The following is a 23052-nucleotide window of genomic DNA, read 5'->3' on the forward strand; positions in this document are numbered from 1 at the left end:
ATGATTATGAGTGCTAAATCTATGACAAAAAGAATGGTAGACAGCTTGTGATGAAAATCCAAATGCAAATCAACCGAAGTTTCCTAATCAAATTCAATTATAGTAGAAATCAATCCTTGAAAGCACATGTCAATGAAAATTCATGGTTGTGGCACAAGAGGTTCGGCCATTTAAACTTTCATAGCCTTAAAGTGTTTCAACAAAAAGGGATGGCATATGGCTTACTAAGAATTGAGGAGAAATATGAAGTTTGTGAAGGTTATGCACTTGGCAAACAACACCGGCAACCATTTCCTAAAGGAGTTGCATGACAAGCCAAAAAGATTTTGGAACTGGTTCATATGGATATTTATGGACCTATGAAGACAACTTCTCAAGGAAGTGACAAGTATTTCATCATTTTTATTAATGATTTTCCAAGAATGACTTGGGTCTATTTCATGAAAGAAAAATCTAAAGTGTTTTCAATTTTTAAGAAGTTCAACGGTCTTGTTGAAAAACAAAGTAGCTATAACATCAAGAAGTTGAGGAGTGATTGTAGCAAGGAGTATGCATTCCAAAAATTTTGTGCAGATGAAGGTTTGAAAAGGCAGTTGACGATTGGCTACACACCACAACAAAATGGAGTCTCAGAAAGAAAAAAAAAACCGTGATGGAGATGACAAATTTTATGTTACATGACAAAGGCTTGCCAAAGGAATTTTGGGCTAAACCCATTTACACAGCTGTATATTTGCTCAATCGAAATCCTACAAAGGCAGTGTGGAATCAATCTCCAATTGAAGCATGGAATGGAAGTGTAGACACCAAAATTTTATCAATTTTTTATATTTTCTTGAATTTTTTTCTATTTAGGTGGTCATTTATTTTTATGCATTTGAATGTCTATTTTTCTTGTTTTTGTAGGATTTTTTCGTCTAAAAAAAGAGAGAGAGAAAAGAAAGAAAGAAGAAAAAAATCATAACAAAATCTACGTACACACTCCACTCGTTTCCTTTTCAACCAATACATTATTAACCCATTTTAAAACTCAATTTCCCATTCCACTTTCTTTTTATTTGGTACAAAATCCATCATTTACCAACCTAATCACACAACTCTCAACCCCTCAACTCCCTCTTTTTCTTTTCCCCTCAGGACAAGAAACAACACTGACTCACAAGAAAAAACTCTCCCTCTCTTCTCACTTTCACAACGCAGCACACCATCACACACTAACACAAAATCATTCCCTCTCCTCTCTCTCAGACACACCCACACATACAAACACTTACACAAACAATTCCACACCACAACTCTCCTCTCTCTGGACTCTCCCCCTTTCTCTCAAAAAAAAGAAGAAGAAAATGTGGAAGAAAACAGAAGAGAAGTGTTTCACTTCAAGACTTCTTTTCCTCCAAAACTTGGTCCTCACGATTGGAAGTCCCTCACCGTTTCATTGAGGTTTTTTTTCTTCTCTTGCATTCCCATTTTCATATTAAGTTATCTCTCATTGTTCAACTTTCATTTCATTTGTTTGATAGAGTGTAATGGTTGTAATTTGAATTTATGTTTCTGTTGTAAGGACATAAACTAATTGGCTTTTGTTTTCATGCACATGCTTATACGACCTTGTCCGTTTCCTTTTCTTTTGTCTTTGTTTTTTCTTTTCCCTTTTTCAGCCATGAATATTTTTTGCTTCTTTTCAGCATTCATATTGTGCATGGGTTTTGGTTGAATGGCTTTATATTTTTGGGGATTAATTCTGACTAATTGTTTGAAATGGGTTCAAAATCTATTACGCTTAACACATGTTTGAAAAAATGGCTCAATGAAAACTAAGTTAAAGAAGTGAATTTTGCATGTATATTTTTGCTAAAATAAATGCTTATAACTAGTTCATGGTCTGAAGACATTTTTTCTCAAAATTTCAAATTTTTTAGCCTTAAAAGCACGAAATATTTTTCTTCATTTAGGGTTGTTTTGCCTTGATTTATTGTTTTGTCATTTTTTTTGGATAAACTAAGGCCATAGCCGCACTCTTGAATCCATAAGGAGTGATTTTTGGTGAAGATTTGAGTGATTTTAAAAAAATTAAACCTGGTTATAATTTGCTATTTTGACCTCTTTTCTTTTTTTTTTTTTTTTTGTAAAAGCTAAGGCTGGAAATAGATTCTACGTGAAAAATCGACTGGGAAGGTGTATTTTGGTGAATTTTTGTGAACGGAGAAGTCGCTAGTGACGGCGTCACTGCCGACATCCGCTATGGTTACTGGCGAGAAGTTTGATCTAGCCAGAGAAGGAGAAGAAGAGAGAAGGGAAGAACAAGAAGAAAAAGAAAAGAAAGAAAGAAAGAAAGGGAAAAAAAAAGAGAAGAAAGAAAATGAGAGTGGGTTGGAAATTTATTTTTTCATTTGGGCTTGTGTTGTTATTTCTTATTGGGATTGTGATTGGGGTTTCTTGTTAAACCCAATATTTTCATTATATTTAAGCTTTGCAATTTTCATTGGGTTTCCTTGCTTTTTTATGGATTAGCTTGCGTTTTTTCTTTTGGATTAGAGTAGTCCAGTCCAATGTACTAAAAATGATGACCCAATTTTGTTTCTTTATATTTTACCCAAATAAGAAATCAAATTTTGTAATTTAGCTCATAATCTTTTGAGTAATTTTATTGTGGCCCAAAAATTTTAGATTTTTCATTTTGGTTCTTAATTTAATAACATTTTGGTCCTTGAACTTTATTTTTATTTAATTTTGACCTCTTAATTTTTGTAAAATTATATTTTGGCCTCAAAAACTTTCTAATTTTTACAATTTAATCCTTAATAGTTTTTTATTCCTCAATTATAATTGTTCCCTTCCTTTAGTTGTTAATTATGCTTCTCTTGCATGCATTTAAATTGTAATCTTGAGTGTTTTGAATTTATTTATATTTTTTTGAACATAATAATGTGAATCTCGTACATTTTTTATATTTTCAATTAAATTGGTGCCATGATCCTTTTGTCATTTTTGAGTATACATAAGGCATTTTTACCTCATTTAGTCACCACTTCAAAAGAGAACTACCCTTATTATCATTTAAATTTTGATTATATATTCTTATGTGCTCGTACGTACTCCTATATGTTTATATGTTTTTATATGTTTTTGTTATTTATTTATTTTAAATTTTATTTAATTATTTAATGTTCATTTGGTTAATTTTATAATTATTTGGGAGGTATTTAAAAGCCTCAAGATGCAATAGATAGGTAATGTTTTTGCAAAATACTGTAGCTAGATAGGCCAATGTAATAGATAGGATAGATAGGTTTATTTTATTATATTTTTCTATTTTAAATTGTAGTTAGTTAGGTCTCTCATTGTAATAGATAGGTTTTGTGTGCTTATGTATCTTACATGCTTATGTGTTTTGCATTTAGATATTATGTTTATATGTTATGTATTCTATATGCTCTTATGTGTTTACTTGTTATTCATACTTTACATACTTTATTATAAATAATGAATGAATGACGTCACCACACTAGTCCAACTTTAGTTATAATTTTTCCTTCTGCTTCTTTACTAGTCTAATGTTAGTGAGAATTTCTAAAAGTGGGTTTGTCCAACGCTAGGCCCTTAGGTCATCCATATGTTAGATTCATGTATTGTGTGTTATTTATTCCATTTCATGCATATTTTTTTATTTTTAGGATCTTTTCTCATTCACATGATATTTCCTCTTATATTATTCCCTTACCCTCTATATATATGAATCATATCATTTAGAATTGCATATCATTTAGGAAATTAGAAAATAAATTACTTCATTTACTTGTTTAGGTTAGAAGAGCCACTTTGCGGATATGGAAAGTAGGTGATTATAACTCTTTAACTTAAATATCCCATTTACCTTTTTATAAGAAAGAAAATTATATTATGAGTTTTTGTTTCCCATATCCATTATGTTACATTCCTGTTTCTTTGACCACTTATATCTATGTATATAATTTAATTTTCTTTTCTTTGACTCTTATCTTTGCATACTCGTGACTCCTTCAAGAAATTATTTTCAACTTCACAATTAATGGATTAGTACCCATTATATTTTGAATGGATATTTTGTTCATTTCGATATCTTATTTAAATTTAGGTTTACATCCATATATGAAACATTCGAATGCGATAAGTTTAAGGGTTATATTAGGAAAATTTTGACTAAATCTCACAACTAACTTAGACTAAATTGAAAGGGTGTCTTAGGTTTCAGCTTATCAAACCTTTGCCTTCCATTTCTTCAACTGTGATTCCTGAACTCATCTTCTCTCATTTCAAAGACCTGGAGTTGTCATAAAGGGTTTTATTTTATTTTATTTTAATTTTTGTAAAAATTATTTTGAATGATTTGGTACACTTAAACTAGATTCTAAGTGGTGACTCTCTTTTTTTTAAAACCCTTTTATACTAAATTTTGGGTTCCAAGTGTCGCATTTTTAAAGTCCCATTTTAGGCCCTTTTCACTTACTTTACTTTTAAATGAAAAAACACTTTTTTGGCAAAAACTTTTTTCATCGCGAAAAATGTGACGCGATAGAAAAGAAGCCATCAATGAAACACTTGAAAGCCTTTGGAAGCATTTGCTATGCTCAAATTCCAAAAAAAAAAAAAAAAAAAAAAAGAGGTACAAGTTTGATAAAGTAAGTGAAAAATGTAGTTGGTTATAACTCCAAGTCTAAATGTTATATATTATTTAATTTGAAACCTAACAAAATCATTTTTAGTCGAGATGTTGTATTGGATGAAAATGCTGCTTGGAATTGGGATGAGAAAAAGATTATGAAGCAGGTTGTTTGGCATCATGAAGAAGAAAGAAAATTCAACAAATGAAGAAGAAAATGGTCATGATTCAACACCAACAAGCAGTCCACCATCATCTCCAAGTTCAAGTTCAAGTTCTCCAAACTCAACTCCAAAGAAAATTAGGAGATTGAATGATTGATGCGAACATATGATCCAACGATTCATGTTCAAATCATGCAAGTCATGGATCCATTGGAGTTCACCAAATCCGAATCCCTTCCAACATTTTAGTTCATTTATATTAGTTAGCCTTGTCATTGAACTTGTTGTCGTGTGTTTAATTAATTCCAGCAATGGTTTTGATTAACTAGAGTTAGTTGGAGTTAATTGAGTCATTATTTTAATGGCGGCTAGGTCATGTGGACCAATGTTGGAGCCAAATTAGTGTTAGGTTAGTTGAGCCGAGTTAGGATTTAGAAATTAGTTAATTGTTTCCTAGTTTGATTAGGATTTTTGAATCTTTGTAACAGCTATATAAAACCTTCAAGTCCAAACGTTTTTTATGTGACCTGATGAATTAAGAAAATTCCAACAAACACTTTGTGTTTCGCGAGTCTCTTGTCCAAGAGTTTCAAATTTTTCATTTTTCAATTGATTTATCAATCTAAAATACACTAGATTATGGCGTCATTCTACCCTTCTAACACGGTCTCGAGCTATCCTTAATCGTTTAGAATCTGCTATCTCAAACTTTGATACCATAATTCTAGATCCTTGGACTTTTCTCTTATAGGTTTTGTCACGAGGTTGGCAGGGTTCGTATCAGTTGGTATCAAGAATTAGTTGAAAGGTATCAATGTTATATCCTTGTTTTCTTTAAGCTTCTATGGTTTCTTGTTTCTTCGTATTCTTGATTGTTTGTTGTTTTAGGTCTTTCCTGATTCATATCTTGTTTTCTAGTTTTGATTATTGTTAAAAAAAAATTCTTTACTGTTCATCGTACCGTAGCGATTACTGTTCATCATACTATAGTGATTACTTTTTATCGCTGCTGTTCATCCCAAAATTGCTGTTCATCCAATTCAATTTTCTGTTAGTTGTTAATTTTCTTTGTTCGTTGTTTGTGTTTTGAGTAAAAAAAAATCTATTTGTACCTAGGGTTTTTGAGTTGTTGTCATAATTTTCTTGAAGAAACCCAAAGCTATCCTCCTGTGTTCTTGTTGCAAAAGGGAAAAAGCACACTGACCTTGTAAAAGTTCTTGGAATCTGAAATCAAAACTTGGGTTTCTTCTTGATTGTTCAAAGCAACAATTTTGAAGTTCTTGAAGCTTTATTTGAGAATTCTTGAAGCTTGTTCAACCCCAAATCTGTCTTGTTCAAAACCAAGAAACCGTGGGCTGTTTGGGATAAATCTTCAAACCATTTTTTCGTCTCTTAAATTTCGGAACATACCTTCTTGAATTCTTGGGAGAATCTTGAAGAATTTCTAGGTTTTGGGGACCAAAATTTTGTTCAAAACCAAGCTGCAAATTTCCAGTCGCTAAACACCTAGTTCATCGAAATTCTTGGCTATTGTGTGTGTGTGTGTATATATATATATATAATAACACAGCCAGGATTTTAATCCATTAAGAGACTAGAATCACACCTTATTTGTGTTTTTGATAGTCTCCAATTTAGCTGAACTAAAAAAGAAAAGGAAACAGCGGCATATACTAATCCAAATCCCATTCGGATTATAAGTTGCTAAATCTGATAGCTTTTGAGCCAATTCCTTTTGGGAAAATTCATTGATTCCAGCCATATAATCCTTGTTATGTTGGGAAAAGGAGTTTAATTCCAGATTATTCCAAGAATTTCCACTGGTCACTTATTTCCTAATTGTTGCAACATGTTCAAGCGTCAGTAAATTCCTTTGCATTTGTTCTTGAGTCATAACTTTTATAGTTTTTTGAGTCATTTGTTTCAACTCATATTCTAGTAGCTCCAGACATAAATTGTCCTTAAAGTCCAGAATTTAGTGTCCAAATTCCAGCCAAGTACATTCAGGTAGGAGTTTCTAGGTTCCAAAAAAAATTATGCCAAGTTGTATCTTGTTGTTTCAGCTTCAATTTGATTTGTCTAGCCATCTATAGCTTGTTTTTGAACCCTTTTTCCGGTTTATATTCGAGTTACATGGTTCAAACACAAGTCCAAATCAGTTTTGGATTACAAGAGCCAATAGGTTTCCTAATTTGAGTCAATAGTTTCCTAATTGAGTCTTCCTTGTTCCGCGTCGTTCTTGTCTGAATTAAACACCATCTAGGCCAGGTTTTTTAGGTTCAATTTCCAGCAATAATTCATGTGTCATTTGTGTCTAAATCAGGTTCAAAACCCGCACCAAATTAGCATCAAATCAGTTCGGTCTTGACCAAATTGCTTAGAGTTTCATCGAGTCTTACTAGAGTTATTCTTCCGCAAGTGAATCTGTGAAATTTCAGCATTCTTTTTGTACTTCTGAGTCACTAAAATCAGTCCAATTGGTGTTCAAATCTCAACTCAAAGTGAACCAGATTCATATACGTCACTTCCTTGTGCGTTGTTGGCAATAAGTCATTGAACTACTTGAGAAATTTCTGATTTCTTCAAGTAAGGAAATCAATTACTTAGATATTTGCTTGATGAGATTATTAGAGTGTCTCAAACACTTGAGCGATACACGAGTGTGAGTGCATACGTGTGAGGGTGTGTTGTGAGGAAATCTTTTATTTGTTTTGCTAACCATTTTTGCAGGTTAAAGATGCCCACCAAAGGAAGTTTCCAACAAGTTGAATTTAATCTTAGTATGGAGGATATGATGGGTGAATTTAAGCAGATTTTGCATGAATCTTTTGAGCCTCTTCATAGACTCCTTAACTGAATGGTGAATAAGGATATCAAGAGGAGGGGTTCTACGCAATTTAGTTTTCCAATATCCAATCTACCTCTTCAAAGTCAGCATATTCAAGAAGAATGGAGGAGGTTCATTTGACAACTAAGCATGTAAATACATCATCCATAGGTGAAGGATTTGGGAGCATATGGGAGACTTATCAACATCTCCTACAACAAAAACTTGAGAAAGAGCAAGTTAAGCGTGGTAATGAGATTGTGAGTGCATATGAGGTAAAAGTTGAAAGAAGTGAAACAGAAAAAACTTTCAAAGAAATTGAGTGAGGAAAGGTCCACAAATGGTTCGGCCATAGTAGAAAAACAAGAGGAAAATAAACATCTATTGCAAAATCTAAGGATGTGAGGAGAGATTCTTATTGTACTAACTATCTTAACTTTGCCTTGTCTAGTGTTTCTTATTTTGTGGAGGTTAAGCAAAGTGCAATTGCATTGATCTTACATTGTTCCATTCCTACATCCATTGGAGAATTTAAGAGCTTTCAAAGAGTTTGTATCTTAAGTGTGGTACCTTGTTGCTAGCAACATATAATCAATCCCTCTTCTCGGGCTAGTTTACTTGTTGATAAGCCAAATGTTGTTTCAATGGGCGTAACTACACTTGAGATTTGTTCTAACCTTCTTTGTTATTTCGCTAATGATATTCCATCCTTTCTTAGTCAATTTTCTGGTTCCTTACCAGCTGATTATGTTGTTCAATTTGAAGATTCTCAAGCTACCTATATTGATCTTATTCTATCCATGCGAGATAGGCCATACCAACGACAACTTGTGGTGAATTTTGTAACTTTGCACAACTAGATTCGGGATTTTTCTAGTCTCATTGAGCATCACTATGAAGATCCTTATCTAGTGAATGCGAATGGTAAGTTGGTGAGTAGTTTCTACCTACGCTTTCTAATTGTGTGATTTATTGTATAGGTCCAAATTTGACATTCCATGATAAAGGCCTGATTAGAGAGCTTTGTGCTACAACCTAGAATTTCCACAAGCTTTATACGAGATGTTTCTGGTCTTGGAGGATGTCTTTGTTCAAGAGCATTATGAGGTTGTCCAAACGACATGCAACGTAGCTCGTGGCAATTCAACTACTTCCAACGCTATTGCATTTTCTCCAATCCATCGATTTATGGGCAAATCGCTTTCAAGAGGAGGGGAATGATGTGAACATAGGATCCAATGATTTATGGTCAAATCATGCAAGTGGTGGATCCATTGGAGTTCATCAAATCATCCATCGGAGTTCATCAAATCCGGATCCCTTCCAACATTTTAGTTCATTTATGTTAGTTAGCCTTGTCATTGAATCTTGTTGTTGTGTGTTTAATTAATTCCAGAAATGGTTTTGATTAACTAGAATTAGTTGGAGTTAATTGAGTCATTACTTTAATGGTTTAACCAGCTAGGATCATGTGGACCAATGTTGGAGCCGAATTAGTGTTAGGTTAGTTGAGCCAAGTTAGGATTTAGAAACTAGTTAATTGTTTCCTGGTTTGATTAGGATTTTTAAGTCTTTGTAAAGGCTATATAAAGCCTTCAAGTCCAAACGTTTTTGAAGTGACATGATGAATTAAGAAAATTCTAGCAAACACTTTGTATTTCGCGAGTTTCTTATCCAAGAGCTCCGAACTTGAATATTTGAGAGAATTCTTAAGTTTTCAATTGAATTATCAATCTAGAAAAAAGCACTAGATTGTGACGTCATGATACCCTTCTAACACGGTCTGAAGCTATCCTTGATCATTTAGAATCCACCCCCTCAAACTTCGATATTATAATTCTAGATCCTTGGGCTTGTCTCTTACAGGTTTCGTCATGAGGGTGGCGGGGTTCATATCAATGATGTTTATGCAAGTTGCAATTTTTGCATTCTTGAACCAGAAAATTTTGAAAAGCACATGTAGAAATGGATTGGAGAAAGGCAATAAAAGATGAAATTTATGCAATTGAAAAAAAACAAGACTTGGAAGCTAGTTGAAAAGCCTCAAGACAAGGAGATCATTGGTGTTAAGTGGATTTACAAAGTCAGCTGAATCCGGATGGTTCAATCCAAAAGAAAAAGTCAAGACTTGTTGCTAAGAGTTATTCACAGTAGCCTGGAATTTACTACAATGAAACATTTGCACTGGTTGTAAGATTTGACACAATTAGAACTCTCATTGTTATGGCAGCCCAAAAAGGTTGGAATCTCTACCAATTTGATGTTAAATTTGCCTTTTTGAATGAAGAATTGAAGGAAGAGGTATATGTTCAACAACCTCAAGGTCTTGTCAAAGAAGGACTAGAAGACAAAGTGTATAAGTTATAGAAAGTATTGTATGGATTAAAACAGGCTTCCAAGGGCTTGGTATAGCCAAATTGATTCTTACTTCATGGAGTTAGGATTCAAGAAGAGTAAAAGTGATCCAACCTTGTATGTGAAAACTCAAGGTAGCTCAAACATTTTCATTGTTGCTTTATATGTCGATGATTTACCTTACACCAGTAACAATAAGAAGATGATTGCTAATTTTAAGAAAGACATGATGAAAAGATATGAAATGAATGATATGGAACTGCTACATCATTTTCTTGGTATGGAGATTTATCAATATGATGATGAAACCTTTATTTGTCAAAAGAGATATACTAAAAATATTCTTGTAAAATTTGGCATGGCTGATTGTAAACCTATGGCCACACCACTTGTTGTGAGTGAAAAACTTGTCAAAGAAGATGGTGAAAAGAAAGTTGATTCTACTTTGTATAGAAATTTGGTGAGAAATTTGCTTTATCTCATAGCTAAAAGGCTGGATATCGTGTTTGTTTCAAGTTTATTATCAATGTATATGAACAATTCCAGTCAATTACATCTTGGAGCAGCCAAGAGAGTGTTAAGATACATCAAAAGGACATTCAACTCCGGCATCAAATTTAGCAAAGGTGCTACTTTAAATTTTCATGCTTATTGTGATAGTGATTGGGGTAGATGTCTTCATGATATAAGGAGCACCTCAGGCTATTGTTTTTCTCTTGGTTTTAGAGTATTTTTCTTGGGCATCAAAGGAGCAACAAAGCGTGGCACAATCATCTGCTGAAGTTGAATATCTATCCGCAAGTTTGGCATCATCACAAGCCATTTGGTTAAGGAGAATTCTTGTAGACATTTGTGAGAAGCAAAAAGAAACTACTGTGATGTTTTGTGACAACAAATTAGCAAATAACAATGTCAGAAATCCAGTTTATCATAGCAGAACTCACCATATTCCTATCAAGCACCATTTTATTCAAGATGCAATTGAAGATGGTGAAGTTGAGCTGAAATTTTGCAAGAGTGAAGACTAAGTTGCAGACCTCTTTACCAAGACATTTTCAAAAGACAAGTTCAACTATTTTCGAGAGATGCTTGGAGTTCAAGAACAACACATTAAGAGGGGAATTTGTTGAATAATGTACTGAATCAATTAGTTGGGAAGCTTGATTAATTATTTAGTAAATGAGATAGTTGGCAAGAGGAATCTTCTCTATGTATCTAGAAGGTTGGAAATTAAGGAGATTGTTGGTAAGTGTGGCTGGAAATCTTCCCTATGTATCTAGAATGATCATTTACAACTATAAATTGATCTTGTAAGCTCCAAAGCAATAGAAGAGTGAAAGATACAATTGAAACTAGTCTTGTCTCCAAATATTCTTCTTGATTCTTGGCCTAATATCCAACAAAGTGTATCCTGATGAAGTAAGGCTATAGATCCCTCAGCCAATTTAGTGCGACAAAAACAAGTGTGAGATGGCACTTGCTTCTTGCCATGAAACTCAGCTACATTAGAGTCTTATACTTTGTTCCTGTTTAGAGCTTGTGTTTTCACTTCATAAACTTGTTTACTTGTATTGTTAAACGTTAAGTTGGGTTGAATGTTGCTTTTATGTCTCTTCCCCTTGGATTAATTGGTGAAGTTGGTATAGTCTTTCTTTGGAAACAAAGAAGTGTACATAGTAGAGAAAAGTTCCAGGAGTTTTGCTTCTCTGATTAATGATATTTTCCTTTCAAAGATTCATGTGTTTGGATGACAAGCTCGTGAGGACAGATTATTTTTCACCTAGTGGTCATAGCAATCAAGTCATTATCTATTCAACTATTTTCTTTCTGAACAATTGCACTAGATATTTTGATAGTATTTCACCGTACTTTCTTGAGGCATTGTCAAAGTTAGACTTTGTAGGTAAAAAGATATCATATCATGTTTTAAGCATTGCAGATACTTTACAAATCATAATAAACGTGGACTTTGAATTCCATCTAAATTTTATGAGTGAAGCTTTACAAATCATAATAAATGTGGACTTTGAATTCCATTTAAATCTTATGAGTAAAGCAAGCAACAAGAAGAAGAGAAATATATACACATATATACTCGCAAATTGAGAGCAGACGAAGAAACTTTAAAGTGAAGGATTAAGACAAAGACGCTCTCCCTAAAACTTTTTAATGTTTGTTCATGTTAGTTAATGAGAAATTTATTAAGTGGTTTATTGTCTTTTGATGGATCATTTCTGAGAAAAGATATCAGAAAAATGCAATTGCAATTGCGAAAAATTCTGACAAGTTCAAGATTAGGTCAAAGAAACTCCTTCTCTCTTTTTTGGCGCAGATTATTGGAGGAGGGGGTTTGGGAAATAATAACTTCATGAGATGCAAATTGATTTACATTTATCATTTGAAGGAGCAATTGGACAGTTGTCGTATATAGTTGACCTTTTTCCCTGGATAGTAACTTGCCATATGTAGATGACTTTTATATCTTGAGCTTTGGACTTGATTCGTGCAATGATGTGTATTGTTTTTGTGGAGTTATATTCCCTTGCAATAGAAAAGTAGATATTCTATATCATATTGAAGAATTGCGATCCGTTAGCCGTTCCAATAATTTCCTATACCTATATAAGAAAATATCTTCCTTGTGCATTTCAACTTTAAGTTTCAACCGGCCTTTTTTGGATATTATTGTCAATTGACTGGACAAGTCAGACGTATTGAACTCATATTGTACAAGTTGTTAATGCAATGGTTGCTGTTAATATGATTATTGTAACCATGATACTTCCAATGTCATAACCGATTGTGATCTAGGCTCCTCTTATTACTTTGATGGGTTCCATAAGTGTTTCTTAATTATTTAGGGACTCACAAACAACTATCAGATACTTAACATCTCTCACTTATGTGACTTAAACGGCCACTAGTTTCAACACCCACTAACTTATTAAATAGCCTCTTAATTCCTCCATACTTGCCACCCATGTCTTTCCTCCTTCATCCCTGTTTGCTACAGATGACCTTCCTTCCTTTTCTAATCTCCCATTTGCTTTTATGATTGGGTTGAAGGTAAATATGTTGGTGCAACCACTTAATTCCTCTTAATGGCTCCAATTATTAAACAGCCACTAAATAGTGTAGTAGCTCCACGTTTCCCACCTATGGCTTTTCTTCTTCTTCCGCATTTGCTACGCATAGCCGTCCATCTTGTTCTGTTTCTCTACTTTGCTTTTATGATTGGTCGCTATTAAATATGTTGCTACCTATAGATTTTTCTCTATGATATGTTTGGTCGGCAATATGGAATTTCCTTTGAATTGAGGTGAGTTTGGTATAAAATTAATTTTCCGTTTTTCGTTTTGGCTTTTGCTTTCAAAAAAGAACTACCATGCTTTCTTGTGAAATTTCCATAACTTTCTAACTGTTTAGTGATGTTGTGTGTATTGGCAATTTATTAGTTCATTTCTGTAGATGTTCTTTAGAGTATGCTTTTCATCAAAAAGATCTAGGGATTCAAGATTTATGTTAAATAAACATTTTATCTCATCAAATGTTTCAAGATATTGGGAATTCTATAGTTCATTGTTTATTGTAAAAAGCAATTATATTTACATTCACCCTTTCCAATAATTCAAAAATAGTATCTTAGTTCTAGGGTTTCATTCAAAGTTAATTAATTTTTTTTGTCATGCAGCTTCAAACTCTTCTCATCAAGAACAAGTTTTATTGATTTCTTTTTTAAAAGGTTAGTTCATTTTCTACTTTTCTCCAAACTTGCTGGAATAAGTTGTTTTAATTTTTACAAAAAGAGTTTGTGGAATGTGTTTGCCATAGAATTCATGTTTGTTTGGAAATCTCCCTAAGTTTACAATTTATGCCTGTTTGGAAATCTCCTTTTGTTTACATTGGAATTGAGTATTATGTGCTATAGTTAAAAAATCTTTTGCTCTTTCATTGCTCATAGATTTCATGATATGTGTACCTACATGAAAGCATAAGCAATTGGTTTTGTAGTTGTTCCTTATTTTTTAACAACTACAGTTCATTCGGTAACGAAAAGTGGTTAATATTTGTAGGCTAAATCCATTATCAAATATACTACAAATAAGCTTGTGTTTTGGGATTCATTGTGTTTTAGAATTCATTCAAATTGTCCAAGTTTGTGCAAATCTCAAGTTCCAACCACTTTTGTTAGTTCACCCAACTTTTCCATAGCAGACTACTATGAATCAGAACATTGATGCTTCTAAAATATCCGACCGAAAAGTTCGGTTAATGAAAAAGCTAGACAAAGATATGCCTCTTTATCTAAGAAGCAGAAGAAATTCGACGACAAAAATTCCATGATACCTATAAAAGTAAAAAAGACAAAGACAAAGACTACTTGTACCTCCCCAATAGTATTGAGAGGAAAAGGTATAGCGTTATATATACTACATTATAATGAATATTCAGAGACCCACCTATGTCTATAATAAATTCCAACAAGTATAGCTACATACTAAACTACCTTTTCCTCTATCTTCATGCTCAGATGAAGAGCATACTAGTAAAAAGCAACTGTTATAGCAGGCTTTTCGCATTCGTGAACCTAATTGTGGTCATAAGCAGCACAGTGAGACAGGTTATTTTTGTAATCCCTTCTCATTTAGGCTATTGTAATGCCATATAGGCATAACATTTTTACAATCTATTTAGTTCTTGGAAACAAAGTCGATGGTAATCAAAGACAGAAGGAGCATGTGTCAAAATTTTCAACATATCTCAAAGGTCAACCACGTGTAATTAAAAAGATTTTTAATTCACAAATCCTTATACTATATAAGAACGAGTTTAGGACAAATATAGTTTTTGGATTTCAACCGCAAGGATGGGGCTATTTTGGGAATATGAGAGTGTTTAAAGTATAATTGGAGCATTAAGTACAAGTTATTATAGCTTTAATTTTGCTATAATTACTTATATAACCTTTCAGACATTTAAGCCTAGGGGCAGGTTTGGTAAGTGACAATGTTTGGTGCCAAGTTGCATAGTTATTAAACCCGGCCCGGCCCGGCGGTCGAACCGGTCAAACCGGTGGACCGGTCATTGGACCGGGCCGGGTTTGGAATCAGATCGTTTGTGCAAAGAGACCGTTGACTTAGTCAACGACCCGGCGGTCGAACCGGGTTAAACCGGAAACCCGGCCGGTTTTGGCCGGTTTTGTCACTAACCGGATTTTGTGGAAAAATTATATTGCTATTGTTGGAACTCGAACTTCGGACCTCTACCCCAACACTACTGCCTGCTTACCACCAAACTACTTCCAAATATGTTGATATAGTAGCTTTATTATGATATATAAATGTTTTTTCAATTCTATCTTTTTTTCTCTAAAACAAATTTATTTGGAATCTTTTAATAAAAATTTATTACCCTCCCAACTCTATAAGTTATAAAATGGATTCCAAAAATAACATATTACATAATTCATTTAAAGACAAATATTATTTTTAATAAATATTTATACTTAAAATTCATAAATAAGCTAGATAATTACACTAAATATAGATAAAATTTTACACTTGAAGTTTGGTATATTAATAAATAACTTTATATTTGATTGATTCTTATATGAATTAATTATTTTATAACAAATTAAATTAAATGAGCTTTTGTTATGGCATTATTTATTACAATTTATATCATATATCTTATATAAATAATTATGAAATATAATATTTAAATATATGTAGTGACCCACCGGTTCAACCACTCACCCACCGGTTCAACCAGTAACCCGTTGACCCACCTCCTTCGCGGGATTCCTTCCCGGGTTGGGTTTAATAACTATGCCAAGTTGAGTATTATGTACAACTGAATTAAGCTTGTGTTTTGATAGAATTACATAAAAGGCCTTTTAATTATTTATTATACTAACATCCCAACCTTCCAATTTCCTGAAGCCTTTCTCATCCGTTAAGGAATTAATTGGATGTTTAAATAATTGGATTTTAATTACAATTAATTGACCTAATTATTACCTGAACAACTATTATCATATTTATGCCCCATGTTCAGCCAATTGCCCTAAATGACCATCACCATAGTTATGCCTCCATGATCAACCGATAGCCTTTCTTCTTTTCCCGTTTCATCTCTTTGGTTTTATTATGGCTATTAAATATTTGGTGGAATGCATAACTTTTTCTTTAAATTGAGGTGAGCTCTTTGGGTTTGAGGTGATTTTTTTTTATGATTGGTTTATTCAAGAACTCCAAATAGTTTGCTTTCTAATACTTCTAATTCCCAAAAGTAACTAATTGTACTATTTTCTGGTTCTTGTATTTATGGAATAGGTTGAAGTTGGTATCAAAACCTGGCTTTGTTGCATATATCTTGAATAAGGTTAGCAATTTTATCACCTTGCTTAAAATTCATTGAATGAAGTTGTGTAGAACTAATTTTTAAAGTAGCGGAACTTATTTGTTCTTATAAATTTATTACTTATAAGTTATAGATGTTAAGTCAAAGTTTAATTAGAACAGGGTATAACATGAGGGCATTGCAAAAGCAAGCTGGAGGACGACCTTGAGGAAGTTCCTCCAATCTTGAAGAAGATTGATTTGCCTTTTGGAAGCATTGAAGCTCGCACCACATTAGATCCAACACACACATGCTTAGTTTCATATCCCATCTTCACCTCCTCAGCCAAGTGGCTAACATCAAATATTGCATTCATTAGACGTTCTGGTATGCTGTGATTTACCACCTACATGCGCCGTCACATACTAGATATCACTCAAACTAAACCATGTAAAAGCATGATGTTTTTTGACAGTTCTAGAAAGAAGGGAGTCTGAATTTCTAGAATTCCCGATGTCTTGCTGCTACGAAGTAGGAATCCAAATTCCCAAGCGAAAAAGAAAAAAAGAAAAGGGAATGATCCGGTAGTTACCATGAAGAAGCATCAGTCTTGACATCTTCTTCCAAAGTCTCAGATAGCTTGAAGATGCTAATCAGTATTGTTGAAAATAAGGTATGAAAAAATAATTATAAGGATTGAAACTTGAGGTTCTGAGGCAACACGCTTATGGGTGCGGGTGTTGCAGTAAGCATAGCAAGAAGGGATGGGATCAAGGCCTGGTGATTCTTTAGTTTAATGCTTGACAAAATTTTTGATGGTTGAATAGAACTATTATGCCATTTTATATTATGGCTAATGTATGGTTCAAGTAGTTATTTTTATTTAGTTTTTCATGTAATATGATTTGGAATTCAACTTGTGTGTATTTTAATTGGAAATTTTATCACCGTAAAATTTATTAACTTAGAATTTTATCCTTCAGTGAAACTAAAAATGAAAATTAATCATGCTATACAGTACTAAGATGTAATTTGCGCTCTATTTGCTTTCCATGTTATGATCTCGTTCTTGTATTATGCTATTTATATAATTCCAAATACAAAAAATTTACTTTTTTACTTTGACAACTCGTTTTGCGATATTATTTAACATGCTATCGAAAAGAATTTGTAGTAGAACTTGATGAGTTTAAATGTTTTAGCTACAGCACCATTTTGATTGCATTCGATTAATTCATTTACTCATAATTGTATACTGTACATTGATATATAATGTTTCTTGATTTGATTGAAACAACTATTATCCATAGTTCAAACAAGTTAATTAAGTACAGTTGCTATATTGGACACTTATACAAGTAAACATTGGAAAATATCATTAAGCAGTTTCTACCATAGCTTGCAGTTCGAATTCATATGAGCAATTTCTTTTGATTTTAGTTACCATTTTCTACAATTTCAAATTTAGAAAATATTATTTGCACCAATTTTTTATAATCAAGGTAATTTCAAATTAGATCTTTAACAATTACGCAGATTTGAACTTATTTATGAGATTATGAAGAAATGTCCCTAGCTAAAAATACCAAATCTGAATCATTTCTACAAAACTTTGAAGAGACCACTTAAGTTTCTTATCTATCTATCATTTTTGGGCATTATTATCTCTATAAGAAACATGTAATTAAGTCGCATTATACCCACCAAATTATATAAATAGTTAGTCTAAAATAAAATAATTTTAGATTAGATTGGATGCAAAGTGATTGATGGATAAACTTGACTTGATAATTCAACTTAAGCTTAAGTCGAGGGAGAAATCAGAAGCATTGATTGAGAGATCTTTCACGAATATATATATAGATTCAGGAAATGAGGGGTCCAATTGATACTTTTAAATGTTTTATCATCTTGAATAAGTTTTAGAAAAAACTTTTGGATACTTTTCAATTGCACTTTAAGCATTCTTACATTTCCAAACTACCCTTATCTTTGCGGTCGAAATTCCAACATAACTTTTGATCATAACTGATTCTTATATAGTATAAGAATAAGAATATTTCATTGCACATTATTTTATTGACTCACTATGTAACTTATAATTTTTCTGTTAAAATAACATGATAAATCATCATACTTTAGTTCTTATACTACAAAATATTAAACAATAACTATTAATTATCTTCAATCACAAGTACCAAATTCCCGCGCGTCGCGCGGTCTCTCCCTCCCTAATATCCAAAGATATATTAGAAGAGATCTACAAAATATATTAGTTAACATGCTGTGGAAAATCTAGAGGTTCTACTTCTACAGCTTGACGAGCAAAAAAGTGTCAGCATTCTGAAGAGACCCGATCTCCAGGTTTAGTTATTGTTTTATACTGCTAAGTTTAATTATTCTTTCCTCTTGTAACAAACGTTACCAACCTAGATTTCTCCTTAGCTACTAGCTAAAAGTGATCACTTTATTTTCCGATATTATAGACCAACCACCCATATGCAACTACTGCTATAGTTTCTTTCTAAAGCAATGGATGATCTAACATGTTAGTTAAAAAACTAATCACCATTGTTGATCATATAATAGTGGTGATCCCGTCAACTTTATATAAGGTGGTGAAGGGAATTGAGGCGTTATCTTCGATAAGCTTGGAAGCCGATAGATTACCAGAACAACAAAAATGCAAGCATTGCGGAGCTCAAAAATTATATTCTGAGTCTGTAAACTTCTGTTGCTCGGATGGAGAAGTAGTCTTAGAAGAGAGTAAAATGCTGGACATATTAATAGAGCTATTTACTAGTGGAACTGAAAAAGCAATTTGTTTTAGAACCTATGTAAGAACATACAACAGTACGTTCACTTTCACCTCTTTTCTAGGTCTTAAACTTTAATTGGTGTGATTTTGGATGGTTTTTGGTCTTAAACAAGTGTATTTCATAGCCCTAAAATACACTTGAACATTCTTCGATTGGCTTTCAAGTTTGTCTTTGAATTTTGTGTTTTCAGGGGCCGATTTTAGATATGTGTATGGCTCATGATTAAAGCTAAAGTGAGCACCTTATTAACCTAAGTTTTAATGATCAGACCACGACATCTTGTCTTCGTTACTTTTAGGGTTTAACGGTGGGAACGAGCATGACCCAGAGTCGAACGTTTAGCTTTGGTCTACTTTAAAAGGTGAGTGTTCCTTGCATGCGTGTGCTTTAAATGACTATGTGAAATGTTGTGAATGTTGCCGAAATGTTAAATGCTTTTCAATGATTGCTAAATGGATTTTTGATGGGCCAGTGTGTACTTTATCGTACTCGACCCAAGCAAAAGTGAATTTTCAATGATTGAATGCAACTTGTGCATGAATGTAAGCCTTTTGGCTGAACTGGGCCCTTCCTCTTCGCTGCCAATCGATTCGAGTCAGAAGCAAACTCGGTCGGGCGACTGATGACCCTGGGACAATGTTTGGTATACTCCAGTATTACTACGAAATCTGGTGGAGAACTGACCCGTGAATTCAATGCAATAAAATCAATGAATGAATGACATAAACACTGAAAGAGTTTTCACTTGCAAATATTTTCTAATGTCAGAGGGATAAGGAAAATAGTTGGCGAATAAATGAATGAATGGCTCCAAGTGAGCACGTATCCTTTTAATGAATGAATGATTGATTCTTGAATGACTACTTATTACTGTGCCAAGTGTGCAAAGTGTTAAGTGTAAATGTTCCCGTGTTTACCTGCTTGTTTGCTTGTTTGGGAATCTCACTGAGCTTTTAGCTCATCCCATTAGTTTGTTTTTCTTACAGGAGTGGAGGTTGGAGCAAGCAGCCATGAACTAGTGTATATAATCTCTTGTACTTGTACTTTTGTAGATGTGATGTATGTGGAATCTTTAGAGATGTAATCCTATGTTTTACTTTTGAATTGTAAATTAAATTTGAATTGCTGGTTGAAAATGAAACTTTTATGTTAATTTCGAGGCCTGATCGGCTATTTCGAGAACGTTAGTGAGTGAATTTTGGCGAGAGTTGAGCAGGCGATCCGCCAAATCCTTGGGTATATCCTAGGGGGAGGTGGGGTCGTTACAGGTGGTATCAGAGCCACTTCGTGTGGTCTCTACGTAGGGTGAGTTTGGACCAAGTGGTGTTATGGTCTCTATTATGTGAATGAGTAAAGGATTAAGTACTCTTCTAGAGCATAAGCTGTGAATCATGAACGTTATAAGTATAAACCCTTATCATGATACTTGGAGAAGATAGATATGTATGTCAGGTAGGAATCTCTAATATAGGTGATTTACTCATGGGACCGGTCGGCTCAAGTTATGAATTATCCTATTTTTGGATTCTTGTGCTTGAGTACCAAAGAGTTGATACTTTTATGATGGTTACGAATGAAATTGAGGTAAGTGTGGAAGATGCGATTAGGCCATCCTTATATGAATTATTTTTGGATCAAAAGAGTAGGTTGTTACCTTGGATTGGCATTACTAATGATGTATTTGAATTTGTACCTATAATTGAAACGGTTTGTACTTTGACTAATTTGAGATTCTTGTGGATGAGGTAGCACGAGTGAATGTAGCCAAGGGAGGTCAAGGGTATGCAGTCCCTAATGAACTTAATCTTGAGTCTGAAGTAGGGCAACCTACATCCCAGGGAGAAGTAGAATCAGTTGATTCGATAATGCCTAGGTCAGAGATTTGAGAATGCAGGATGTAGGTGTAGGTAACTGGGATGACAAGCCATTTCTTGTTCTACTACTGTATGTATGCTGCTAGTGACGTCTCAATACTAATGTGTATAGTATCTGTTTTGTTTTTCGCACTTGGTTTTGATCAAGTTGATATGTAAAGTATCATTGTAACCTGATGAATGAACTTGGAATGTTATAAATGTACTAAGTGCATTTCCCTATCTTTGACTATGTGATTTAAAAATATTTTTCTTTTTCTGTTATAGTCAATTTATTTTGTATATGTGTGAGAACCCGTAAAACCCTAATATTTTCCTAGGGTTTATTTCCCCTTAATTGCATGTTTTCTGCATTTTCTGGCTTAGAAATATTTTCTTAGTGGATTTTATGAGCAATTATAGTTTTAAGATGATTTTTCTAGCATTGGAGAATTTTTAGAAAATTAAGAGTAAATAGTGGACGTGGGACCCACTAGTGCGAAAAGTTCGGAAAAATTCGGCCAATAAGGTTAAGTTTCGGATACTGTGTAAAATTTATCGGGTGTTAAGGGATAAGTAGAGTATATGAAGTGATTGATGTGAGAGAGAAAAGAATGATAAGATTGCATTTAATAGAGTGACACTTGTCACTTTCTTATTGGATACCTTTTATGAAACACTATTCACCTTTTGACATTTTTTTTTTTTACTTTTGACCCAACTAAGTAAATATCCAAAAATTCACCAAAAATCACCATTTTTCTTCTCTTGTTGGCCGGCTCTCCTTAGCTCAAGAAGGAAGGGAACTTCTCCATTTTTGCAAGCTTCCATTTGGTCCAATCTACCACAAACCAAAGCTTAGAGTTGATTTCACTCCATAAAAACTTTCCTTCTAGTGTTAGTAAGTAGTTTGGTGAGATTTGGTTGAAGGCCTAAGGTGGTCAACATCCCTCTCTCTCTTGGTTCTTGGTAAGTGAAGCTTGAAACACCCTACTATCTCTAATGATGCTTATTTTGTGCTTAATGGAGGCATGAGAGGAGTAATATGTGATTTGTTTCTTGATTGGGTTTGTTTTGGTGAAGTTTTCATTTTATTGAGAATTTTCTGGTTTAATATGAAATGAAGGTTGTGGCTTTGCATGATGAATGGTAATGGTTGATAATGACTCTATGAGGTGTATTGGATAGGAAAATGCAACTAATTTTGGATTTGGATGGAAAATTGGAAAGTTAGGGTTCTTGAAGCCCCAATTCTGTCCGGTTTTAGATCACTGTGTTAGAGGCCGAATTTGACTTTGCTCAAAACATGAAAGTTGTAGGTATTGATGAGGTTGATGTGCCTGCAAAATTTCAGGTCATTTGGATTAATGTGGAATGAGATATGATGAAATTACTGTAGCTGTTCTGCTTTGGACAGAATGCGAAAACTGCGATAGTAATTGGCCATTTTGACTGGTATTGGTTTAGATTTTGGAGTTGGTGTCTTCTGATGAAATGTAGTTGGATGACTTAGCTAACTTATGCCTTTGGAATTTCGGCATTTGGACTTGTATGGACTGAGATATACCGATTACAGTTTTTTGTGTTTTGCGAACCTGTTTTAGGAATTCTGGGTTAGTATTTGGCATTTTCGACCTAGTTAAGCTAGGAACTGGATTGAGTGACCTTCTACATTGTTGTAGCCCTGTTCCATAGCTTCGAAACGGTGGGTCTTACACCCCCAACCGATATTTGTAGTGAGAGTTGTACCATTACCGCATTATGACGGCAAAATCGATTTTCTTATTAAGGCTTAAGTTAAAGCCCTTTCTTAATTTCTGGTTTACTATCATGCTTATTTGTGCATACGAAACCCTATTGGGGTTGTGTTAAGCATTGTTATATGACTCGTTATCGAGTTTCATTGCATTTGTTGCGTGATTCTAGGGCGTGACGGTAGTTCACGGCGGATTGGTGACCACGGTGTATGAAACACCACTTTCTCGCTTGGTGAGTATACTACTCACTTACTTGCTATAATGTGGCTTTGTGCTATGTGTATTTGATGCCT

At 33.6% G+C, this 23052-nt stretch overlaps 1 pseudogene; it reads right to left on the reverse strand.

Annotated features, from left to right (window-relative positions):
* Positions 1 to 16499: 16499 nt before the first annotated feature.
* Positions 16500 to 23052, reverse strand: part of LOC113713935 (eugenol synthase 1-like) — a 30352-nt pseudogene continuing 23799 nt past the window's right edge.

The sequence above is a fragment of the Coffea arabica genome, chromosome 10c, assembly GCF_036785885.1.
Source record: "Coffea arabica cultivar ET-39 chromosome 10c, Coffea Arabica ET-39 HiFi, whole genome shotgun sequence".
Taxonomy (NCBI): domain Eukaryota; kingdom Viridiplantae; phylum Streptophyta; class Magnoliopsida; order Gentianales; family Rubiaceae; genus Coffea; species Coffea arabica.